The sequence below is a fragment of the Schistocerca piceifrons genome, chromosome 8 (genome assembly GCF_021461385.2).
Source record: "Schistocerca piceifrons isolate TAMUIC-IGC-003096 chromosome 8, iqSchPice1.1, whole genome shotgun sequence".
Classification (NCBI taxonomy): Eukaryota; Metazoa; Arthropoda; class Insecta; order Orthoptera; family Acrididae; genus Schistocerca; species Schistocerca piceifrons.
This window is the reverse complement of record NC_060145.1, coordinates 270,058,840-270,071,166: the sequence shown is the minus strand read 5'-3', so window position 1 is coordinate 270,071,166 and position 12,327 is coordinate 270,058,840. Positions and strand designations below refer to the sequence as shown.

At 37.2% G+C, this 12,327-nt stretch overlaps 1 protein-coding gene across 1 annotated transcript in view; it reads left to right on the top strand.

Annotated features, from left to right (window-relative positions):
• The window catches only part of LOC124712260 (synaptic vesicle 2-related protein), a 96,204-nt gene that overhangs the window by 38,762 nt on the left and 45,115 nt on the right, over positions 1-12,327 (top strand). The window lies entirely within an intron of this gene.

Sequence of the window (12,327 nt, the reverse complement as noted above, 5' to 3'; positions counted from 1 at the left end):
CCCCAGACAAGGCTTTAATCTTGATCTGGTCCAACTTCCCGGTTACAGTTCCCACTTTTGGCTCAGGTCTAGACCCTGATTCCATAGTGGGAATGCCTTCCATCACTCCTGACCCTGATGTTTGGGTGTCTGAGGTCTCAGTTTGCCCCTCAGTTTGTTTTAATTTATTTTCTTTAGTCGTGTCCATATTGGCCCCATGATATTTTGGGATCTACACAGTCCACACCACGAATACCCCGTGCGGTGTAAGGCTACTTGCTCTGACAGGTTGCGCGGTATCCCTTAGGCTCTGTTAGCGACACATCTTCCCATGTGCCACGCACACCCTCAGCACAAGATCGCATCACACATTGATTTGGGAAAGGAAATTGGGTAAGGACTGGGAGTGGATAGGGAAGATGGGACGGGTGGGACAGACACTCTTAGTCTGCTCCACCAGCCGAGACCTTTCCGTCAGTAGGTCATCTACCTTTGGCATAGCCCTCAGCTTCATGCGGCTACGCAAGCCTCTCCACCCGCATGGACAGTGCTTCATCAAAGTTGCGTCCCCCAGCCCGCATCTCGTGGTCGTGCGGTAGCGTTCTCGCTTCCCACGCCCGGGTTCCCGGGTTCGATTCCCGGCGGGGTCAGGGATTTTCTCTGCCTCGTGATGGCTGGGTGTTGTGTGCTGTCCTTAGGTTAGTTAGGTTTAAGTAGTTCTAAGTTCTAGGGGACTGATGACCACAGCTGTTAAGTCCCATAGTGCTCAGAGCCATTTTTTTGCGTCCCCCAGAGAGGCAGTTGGGAACACTCACCACTGCTTCCCAAAGCACATTTTCTGTTATGTGGTTCAGTGTAAAGAATCCAACTCTCTATGAAAGCAACACACTCTTGTGTTGTATGTTTAATTCAACTGGATAAACTGAAATATCGTATCAGAAAATAATTTATTTTTGGTGTTTTGTGCCAGCTCAAAACTGCAAACATCAATGAAAATATTGACAAAGTGGATGTTGCAGTATTGGATAACAGGTTATAAAAATTGTATGAAATAACTGTAAAAGTTCAGTTCGTTTTACTTCAAAAATTAATTAAGAGATGAATATTGATAACTAGCAGTTCAGAACACTAATTTTGTATAGATGCTTGAATTACTTTAAAAATAATTCAAATGGACTGTGTGTATAAATTTGTTACTGTGGTAGAGACGCAAGTCTACCACTATAGCCTAGAAACGAAGCAACAATCAAAACAGTGGCTGCCAATTGTCATCAAAAAAAAAAAAAAAAAAAAAAATTAAAAACAGTTCAATTTGCTGGTAGTGTTATGGTCAGTGTTGTATGGGAAACAAAATTGATTCTTTTAATGGGTTACCTTTCAGAGGGTAAAACAATGATTGGCAGTTGATGCATCTGCTCTGGAATCTAAATTAACATGGCTAGTGTAGAGGTTTAATTAAGCTCCTTTGTAATGAAAGTATGTCTTGCAGCAGTGTCACCTCTATCTGGTTAATTATCCTCTAGGCTCTCCCGATTTATCAGTTAAGTTTTTTTCCTATATCACAGCATGACCCTCACAACTAACTTCTTTTACTCACTGATTAATTAGTGTATTTACCTAGTTGTTTATTGTGCCTGTGTTTTGTACACCAAGGAGTGGCAACAGGAAAAAAATTGTTGTGTTTGATGGCCAATTTTGGTGTTATTTTATACAGATTTTGATGTTATTTCCTGCTGCCGTGTTTCTCTCAGCATTTATATATTTTCATTGTAGTGAACCATTTGTCAATGTTATGTTGAAAATAAAACTATACCTATCAGTTATGTTATTTGTATTACACCATACACATCACATTTATTTACATAATACTGACTTTAGAAGAAAAAAAGGAAATGCGTGTTATACTTCCTGTTGTTGTTGTTGTTGTGCTCTTCAGTCCAAAGACTGATTTGATGCAGCTCTCTGTGCTGCTTTATCCTGTGCAAGCCTCATAATCTCTGAGTAACTACTGCAACCTACTTCCTTCTGAATCTGCTTACTGTATTCATCTCTTGGTCTCCTCTTACAATTTTTATCCCCACCCTTCCTCCAGTACTAAATTGGTGATCTCGATACCTCACAATGTGTCCTACCAACCGCTCCCTTCTTCTATTCAGGTTGTACCACAAATTTCTCTTCTCCCCAATTCAGTTCAGTACCTCATCATCAGTTATGTGATTTACCCATTTACTCTTCAATATTCTCCTGCAGCACCACAGTTCAAAAGCTTATATTCTCTTCTTGTCTAAATTGTTGATTGTCCATGTTACACTTTTATATATGGCTAATCTCCATACAAATACTTTCATCAAGGACTTCCTGACACTTAAATCTGTACTCAATGTCAGCAAATTTCTCTTCTTCAGAAATGCTTTTCTTACCATTGCCAGTCTCCCTACTTTGACCATCATCACTTATTTTGCTTCCCAAATAGTGAAACTCGGGTACTACTTTAAGTATCTCATTTCCTAATCTAATTCCCTCAGCATCACCTGATTTAATTCGACTGCATTCCATTATCCTTTTTTTGCTTTTTTTTATGTTCATCTTATATACTTCTTTCAAGACACTGTCCATTCCGTTCAGCTGCTCTTGCAAGTCCTTTGCTGTCTCTGACAGAATTACAATGTCATGAGCGAACCTCAAAGTTTCATTTCTTCTCCATGGACATAATTCCTATTGCAAATTTTTCTTTGGTTTCCTTTATTGCTTGCTCAATGTGAAGATTGAATAATATCAGGGATAAGCTACAACCCTGTCTCACTCCCTTCTCAACCACTGCTTCCGTTTCATGCTCCTGCCATCTGATTTCTGTGCAAATTGTAAATGGCTTTTAGTTCCCTGTATTTTACCCCTGCACAGCTCAATGACAACAAACTGTGTGTCGCTTAACAATTACTCTCTTTAACGCACATGCTAATATCTGATGTTTGTGTGCTTGCCTCTCTACAGTGAAATGTTCCTTTTGACAAGTAAGAATTAAACTGCTTGAAAGTGTTCAAAAATGTCATTCTTCTCATTATTTTACAGAGATTCTTGCAAAAGATAAAAAGTTTTGGGGGAGAAAACGATCTGTTACTATAAAAAACTTTATCTTCGTGAATTGAAGGGAACAAAGACTATTGAACAAATTAGCGCATCATATTGATTTGCTACAGAAACTGTTGGGATGATTATCTTGGAATGTACTTCACCCTTACCTCATTAGAAATAACTTTCTCACAACAAAAATTTTTCAACATTCATAATTTAGTTACAGTTACTTCACTTCTTCCTTCCCCATTAGAATATTTAATTAACAATCAAACTGAGCAAACACTATGCAAAGACCATGATATAACTGTGTTTTATGTGGTTACAGTTGTGATCACTCATATAACCTTCCAACAAAGAGAATAATGTTACTTCTTTTTATACTTATGGTATAATTACAATTTTGTAACACAAACGACATCCATACAGGATTCACGTTGTAATTTTGCCTGACAATATAGATTAATACAATTTTCCTCTTTGATCAAATTACCGGTCTTCCTCATGTGACTAATTTTAAAATATTTTCGTATTTACTTTGAGGTTTAATATTTGCTCATAAAAATTATAATATTAATCTTTCCTGTAAATACACAAAACTTTACATTTTTAGAAGGAAATTATATGAATTACATAATGTTAACTATACAGTGTTCTATGTATCCCAGAAAATTGTGGAATAATGTGCATAATTGAATCATACTAATGTAATGTTATGAAGTAATATAAAAATTGAAAGATTATTTACAAAATCAGAATATACAAGTGCATTAAGTTCCAGATGGTTGTATGTGTTGTAGTCTATGATATGCATATATTTGTCTGTTATATTACAAGTGGCAGTATTTCCATAGCGGAACTCCCTTTAGGAATAGGTTTTACAAAATATTTATAACCCCCTAATTAAAGCTACACATTCTGCTGCATGCATTTTTGCACAGCATTCATTTTACAAGTGTAGAAATGCAGTATCATATTAAGGACTAAACAATGTGAACCCAAACTCCGCTGACAAAATTTTGGAGGTTGTTGAGGTATATTTAGTGAGCGTTTTGATATAAGGGACCTGTGCTCTGTGTGGCTCATTACAGAGTAATAATATAATTTTTATGTATTTTGTTTATTACTCGACCTATCTTTGTTTCTGTGAAAATCACTTCACAATAGTGAAAAAGGTCATAATATGGAATCACTGGAACATACCACACAAGATACCAAGTAATGAAACAGTTTTCAGATGCAAAGGAACTGCATTTTGTCTGCCATTGTTGTAGGAATAGCCACTCTTCTGTTGCATTCGGTGGACCCGTACACGAGGTGCGTATCGGTGAACTTCTCATTTCTAAACCTGTCCTTGCTGTTGTGGGTCACTGTAAATGTATAACAAACACTACCAGAAAAAACAAAAGTGAGACAGAATCGAGCAGTACTGAATAAGGGATTAGGGGTGAAGACTAAAGTGAACATTGCTAATGCCAGTAGCAAGTATTGTGACGGAATGAAGTAAGTTTGTTTCCAGTCATGACACAATGCATACCGTCAGCATTTGTGCTGTAATGCAGACATTTTTTACTGAAACACAGGTACAAAGATGAATAAAAATAAGAAATTGAATGAAATGCGATCACTCTGTAATGAGCCACCAGAGTCAGTGAGCCCCCTTATACCAAAATACTTGGAAAATATCACTGCACAACCTCTGAAATTTTGTCAGTGAAGTCTGGGTTCACATTACATATCAAACACAATAGTTTCATGGGTAACACCCACATGGTGTTACTGAATTGATTATATTTGCAAGACAGGCGAACATTAAACTTCTTAAAACTAAACCAAATCTATCTTAAAAAATTGTATAAAACCATTGTGACATTCATAGTCACTCACTGCTATGTATGACAAAATTGGTTTTCCTAAGCTTGCATGTTGTATGCTAATTTTCCTTTCAAATTTGTGAAGCGGAATTTAACCTTTTTGTATAGTTTACTCTGTGGAAATAGCTTTAATGAGAGGAAGACAAGCAAATCTCAAACTGAATCCGTATACTGGATGAACGAAAACTGATGTGTGCAACATATGGTAGCTAAAGTGTTTTTACAATGTGGGTAGGCAAGTACTAAGCTGATAGCACATGCCTCTTATATTTTCCACGCAATGCTTAAAATATGCCACACAAATTTGCCAGGCAGATGATGTCCACTGCTTCCCCTCACAAATTAAGGTCGCATTGTAGTGGCAAAATCATAATCTAGTGATATGTTGTATGTGAAGTATTAAAAAAAAAAGTGAAATGTAACATAAACTGATCCAGGCTGTGCACTGCTGTGGAATCCCAGATATAACTAAAGATTCTTTTGAAATTAGACATTTTGCACAAGGCTGTTTTCATTTGCTTTGTGTCACATGATGCGGCTGTTTTCTTTAAGATATTGTATATTTACTTCACTGACACACACACACACACACACACACACACACACACATTCATTATATTTCTTTCATTTTCATAAGCCTGGATATAATTTGCCATAATGGTAGAAAAAAATGAACTCAACTCATATTTAAAATGGTTTCTTGGAAATTCAAATTTATTTTCTTGCTTTGCATTTATCTTTGGAGCATAGCTTCAGACTCTATGGCAGAGTGGAAGAAGGATAAAAGCTAATGTAATCATGGGCTTTCTGCGTATCAATTTTCCAAAGCTTTGCCGACTGCTTCTCTACCTTTATGATTATGCAGTATTTTTCCTCTCTGTTTTTATAAAAATCTTATCTGTCCACATGGTATTGTTTCATTAGCTATGCACTATGATTTTTCCTGAGGGTATGCAGCTTTACTGTATAGTTAAATGATGATAGCATCCTGTTGGGTAAAATATCCTGGAGATAAAATAGTCCCCCACTCTGATCTCTGGACAGGGACTAATCAGGAGGACATCATTATCAGAAGAAACAAAACTGGCTTTGTAAAGATCTGAGCATGGAATGTCAGATCCCTTAATCGGGCAGGTAGGCTAGAAAATTTAAAAAGGGAAATGGTTAGGTTAATGTTCTATACACTGGAAGTTAGTGAAGTTTGGTGGCAGGAGAAACAGGATTTCTGGTCACATGAATACAGGGTTATAAATACAAAATCAAACAGGGGTAATGCAGGAGTAGGTTTGATAAAAAAAATATATATATATATATATAGAAATGCAGATAAGTTGCTACAAACAGCATGGTGAATGCATTATTGTAGCCAAAATAGATACAAAGCCCACACCTACCACAGTAGTACAAGTTTATATGCCAACTAGATCTGCAGATGAGGAGGAGATTGAGGAAATGTATGGGAAGGTAAAAGAAATTACTCATATACTTAAGGGAGACAAAAATTCAATAGTCATGGGGGATGGAATTCGATAGTAGGAAACGGAAGAGAAGGAAAAATAGTAGGTGAATATGGACTGGGGGAAAGGAATGAAAGAGGTACCACCCGGTACAATTTTTCACAGAGCATAATTTAATCATAGCTAACACATGGTTCAAGGATCATGAAAGAAGGTTGTATATGTGGAGACACTGGAAGGTTTCAGATTGATTACATAATGGTAAGACAGAGACTGTGGAACCACAGTTTTAAATTGTTAGACATTTCCAGGGGCAGAAGTCAACTGTGACCACAATTTATTGTTTATGAACTGCAGATGAAAATTGAAGGAGCTGCAAAAAGGCTGGAATTTAAGATGATGGGATCTGAATAAACTGAAAGAACCAGAGGTTGTAGAGAGTTTCAGAGGAACCATTAGGGAGCAATTGACAAGAACAGGGGAAAGGAGTACACTAGAAGAAGAATGGATAGCTTCGAGAGATTAAATAGTGAAGGCAGCAGAGGTTCAATTAGGTAAAAAAAAGAGTTGGTAGAAAAAAAAGGGGGGGGGGGCTAGTAGATATTAAATTTAATCGATGAAAGGAGAAAATATAAAAATGCAATAAGTGAAGCAGGCAAAAGGGAATACAGTCGTCAAAAAAATGAGATTGGCAGGAAGTGCAGGAATGGTAGAGGACAAATGTAAGGATGTAGAAGGATATATCACTATGGGTAAGATACATGCTGCCTACAGGGAAATTAGATGCCTTTGGAGAGAAAAGAACCTCCTGTACGAATATAGAATGTTCAGATGGAGAGCCAGTCCTAAGCAAAGATAGGAAAGCAGAAAGGTGGAAGGAGTATATATAGGCTGTATACAAGGGAAATGTACTTGAAGATAATATTATGGAAATGGAAGAGGACGTAGATGAAGGTGAGATGGGAGAGGTGATACTGTGTGAAGTATTTGACAGAGCACTGAAAGACCTAAGTTGAAACAAGGCCCCAGGAATAGACAACTTCCCATTAGAACTACTGATAGCATTGGGAGAGCCAACCATGACAAAACTTTTCCATCTGGTGAGCAAGATGTATGTGACAGGCAAAATACCCTCAGCCTTCAAGAAGAATATAATAATTCCAATTCCAAAGAAAGCAGTTGCTGACAGATGTGAATATTACCAAACTGTCAGCTTGATAAGTCGTGGTTGCAAAATACTAACGCACATTCCTTACAGAAGAATGAAAAAGCTGGTAGAAGCCAACCTCGGGGAAGATCATGTGGGATTCAGGAGAAATGTAGGAACATGGGAGGCAATACTGACTTAAGACTTCTCATAGAAGGTAGGTGAAATAAAGGCAAACCTACATTTATAGATTTCTAGACTCAGAGAAAGTTTTTGATTGTTTTGACTGGAATAATCTCTTTGAAATCCCTAAGGTAGCAGTAGTAAAATACATGGAGTGGAAGGCTATTTACAACTTGTACAGAAACCAGACAGCAGTAATCAGAGTCGAGGGGGCATGAAAGGGACTAAGATAAGCTTGTAGTCTAGCCCTGATGTTGTTCAGTCTGTACATTGAACAAGCAGTAAAAGAAACCAAAGAAAAATTTGGAGTAGGAATTAAAGTTCAGGGAGAAGAAATAAAAACTTTTATGGTTTGCCAATGACATTGTAATTCTGTTGGAGACAGCAAAGCACAAAAGCAAAACAAGGATAATGGAATGTAGTCAAATTAAATCAGGTGATCGTAAGGGAATCAGATTAGGAGACAAGACACTTAAAGTAGTAAATGAGTTTTACTATTTTGGCAGCAAAATAAATGATGATGGCCAAAATAGAGGGGATATAAAACGTAGACTGATAATGGCAAGAAAAGCATTTCTGAAGAAGAGATAATTACTACCATAGAATATAGATTAAAGTCTTTTCTGAAGATATTTGTGTAGAGTGTACCGTATTTACTCAAATCTAAGCCGCACTTTTTTTCCAGTTTTTGTAATCCAAAAAACTGCCAGCAGCTTAGAATCGAGTGCAAAGTAAGCGGAAGTTCTGAAAAATGTTGGTAGGTGCTGCCACAACTAACTTCTGCCGTTGAATATATGTAGCGCTATCCAGGCATGCTATGCAGGCACAAAGATAAATACTGGCGGCAAAACCTCTGAGTCAGTAAATAAATTTAAAAAAAGGTGGAAGACGAGCTTTTTTCTCCACCTCGAGTTTTGACCACTGCATTTTCGTACATTATCCAACAAAGTAAATACAAATTCTGTATTGTTCATCTTCGAATGTAGCAGCATTTCAATGTACTATGAAAATCCGACTTGCAAGACTGTTTGGGATGTTTGTCAATATGGCCAACTCAACATTCTGAATTTTTTCCTACCTGTGAGAAGAGATGGTTGCTAATAGGAACTTTTATGAATTGTACATCACATTCACCATAAGAATAATACGAATATAAACATTTTGCCATGTATTCTTTCGTGTTTGCTGCTGTCTCATTTAAATCCTGTCTGCCTAATAAACTACGAAACTAGTGTGAGACAACAGCAAACGCGGAAGAATATACATATCATGTCATGTTTATATTCGTATTATTCTTATGCCTAATAGTGATACAGTCAGAAATGAAGCACGGCAATTGACTAGATTTTTAAATCTAAGATGAATCTTAATTTCTGTGCAGAATGTAATGCACGAAAGAGGCGTCTGCAAAGATTTTCAAATGGCGAAAAATTTTAGCTAAACTCTCGTTTAGAACATCTTCTATCATACGCAGTCTATTATTTGGTTCTTGTTGATCATTATCAAAGAAAGTAGCAGTGTAAGTAACAACAAATAGCAGTCTCTTGCCATTGTTTCGCTAATGAGACAATTCCTCTCTTTTTCTTATCGTAAGTGGCGGTAGCGCGCACAAAAGCAAGCCATGCCGCGAGCGGCGACAGTTCGTAAACACACATTATCAGAATGCGACAAACAATGCATGACACAGTACAATAACGCATTTTCAACTTAGAGTGACGTAAACACCTGTAACAAAGAGAACAGCACTTATCAGATCAAAGAAAAATAAGCAATCGATTCAAACCAGACGAAGCACGTGAAAATGGAAGGGTGCCCATATAAATACGGATGGAGCGCCTGACGCATAGCAATGGCTACCTGGTAAAGCGTAACTGCTAAGCTTACGACTCGAACCAAACTACTGTAACTGTATCGTCATTCATTCGACCTAAATTATGTCTCGTATTACAATGGACCAACTTTGTTTTGATTTGCACGTGCGGCCTAAAACTTTTCTCTCCCTTGAATTTCGAGTCTCAAATTTCAGGTGCGGCTTAGATTCAGGACAATTTTTTTTCCTTGATTTCAAGTCTCATTTTTCAGGTGCGGCTTGGATTCGAGTGCGGCTTAGATTCGAGTAAATACGGTAGCCATGTATGGAAGTGAAACATGGATGATAAACAGTTTAGACAAGGAGAGAATAGAAGCTTCTGAAATTTGGTGCTACAGTTGGGTCAATCAGATAATTAATGAGGAGGTATTGAATAGAATTGGGGAGACGAGAAACTTGTGGCACAACTTTACCAAAAGAAGGAATCAGTTGACAGGACACATTCTGAGACATCAAGGGATCACCAATTTAGTATTGGAGCTAAGTGGCGGTGGCAGGGGGGGGGGGGGGGGGTGAAACTAATTAAACTAATTGAGGGAGACCAAAAGATGAATACAATAAGCAAATTCAGAAGGATGTAGGTTGCAGCAGTTATTTGGAGATGAAGAGGCTCACACAGGATAGTGTGGAGAGCAGCATCAAACCCCAGTCTTCAGACTAAAGACCACAACAACAACAACAAGGATAGGTTAAGGACTTTATCAGCTATTTGTGTAATGAGTGCAAATAATATTTGATCTCATAATAATTCTTAGAGACATCCTGTAAATTTTGTGATTAGTTAAAAAGCATTTTATAAGACGCTCAGTGACATAGTAAGGAAGGAAATTTCAACATATTTGACATGAATAATTATACTGGGTTTGGTAGCAGCCAATAATGATTGAACATCTCTGATAAATTCGCTTTCGCTCTCTCAGCTCGAGTAGCAAGCACTGTACAATGCATATTAACTTTTTTTAACTACCGAACATGTGCATAAAGTGCTGTGACAATTGGATGCACATTTACGAGGAAATGTGATCAAATATAAGTGAGTGAAATAATGTGTTTCAGGAGGTGTGTGTTTTATAGTCTTTGTAGCTGAGAGGTTGCAGTGTGGCACACAGTGCAGAGGATCTTAATTTGAACATTGGTCAGTTTGTGGGGATTTTTTTTTCCAGTTGACACTACTTTCTCTATTATACTGACCATGAAAGTAATTATAACAAGACTGTGTTTTGAAACCATATTGTACATTCTGTTTTCTGGGCATCCTGGGCCACTGTGGTGAGCAGCATTGTTTGTGCTTACGTGATGTGAATTATATTGTTTCCTTTGGCTTATGCAAAGGTAAAAATGTTATGTTTATTTTACAGATATCTGCGTATTCCAATGTGTCCACTAAGAACAAAAACAATGAACCCATTTTCGGAATTTTATGAAAAATCATTGAAGCTGAGGTTTCACTTGGACAAAAATACCATGCAGCAGTTAGAACTAAAGTTGAGAACACAGCGCAAGAGAGTATCTGATGAAACCAAGTGAAAGAAACAAGCCAATGACTCCGGTGTGCATGGCACTTTTAACATTAAGATTTTCTGCTGCAGGAAGCTTTAAGATGGTGATTTGTTTAGAACAGATGTATCAATGGCTTGCAGTGCTGTCCACAAGGTATCAGCCTGTATTGCCTTATGAAAGAAAGAATTCACCAAAATGCCTATGGAAAAAAATCATGTGAGAAAACCCAGTGTGATTTTTATCAAATATCAGTCGCTCATTTACCTGGTGATGAGGCGCTATTGACTGTATCCGTATCACCATGAAATCTCCTACTTGCAAAAGTGCAGAGATATTTAGAAATTGTTGTGGATGGTTTTCATTAAGCGTACAAGCAACCTCAGATGCTAAGCTTCATTAGAGTATATTGCAATCTGTACAAGGCATCACATATAAATTCAGGATGGAAATCTATCTATGAAAAAATTCCAGTATCAACTGCAAATGAAGCAAACAGGAGTCACAAGGCAACGAGTGTGGAATTTATTAACATTGTATTTACACAAAAAGAATTATGCCTTTTTCTTGTTCACAATAGAAACTTTGTCAGTTTTTACACATTCTGTTTTGGCCCAATACAGTTTCCAGTAACAAGTTTTCATTGTATGAGATGTTGAAGATTTCTTCTTTCTCTGTTTAGTTTCCTTCATCTTTATAACATGACAGCTTCTGTAATAAATACTGCTTATCTGTAATGTATGCTTATTAATGTCCTGTTCGAAGTGTGATAATCGTGTTATAGCAGATTTTAGCGTGTTGCATTGTATGTTTTGTGCTAACTTAACGCTAAATCTTCTATGGTGGACCCAAGTTTAGTGTCATGGTGGATCTAAGTTTAGTGTTATACAGTATACTGATGTCAAAATTTACCCCAGTCAGCGATGTTTATACAAGGCCAAGTGATACATCTCAAGATATCAAAATAACCAGATGTTTTTGTTGTACATTGATTATATGTGTAAGTAAATTCAGTTGGGCCACTTATGGAAATACTGACTCGCCTAAAATGTGCAAGGACAAGGTAAAAAGTTATCAGCCTAGCAGTGAAATACTGTATTTATAAGTAAAAAATGCAACTATTTGTTTTAAGTCACTGCACTTTCTCCAGAATTTTTTGTTGTTCAGTGTATTCAGTCCTAAAGTGGAATTGTGGAAGATCTGCATAATACTTGTGCATGGCTTCCGTAACTTCCATATACAACTTAA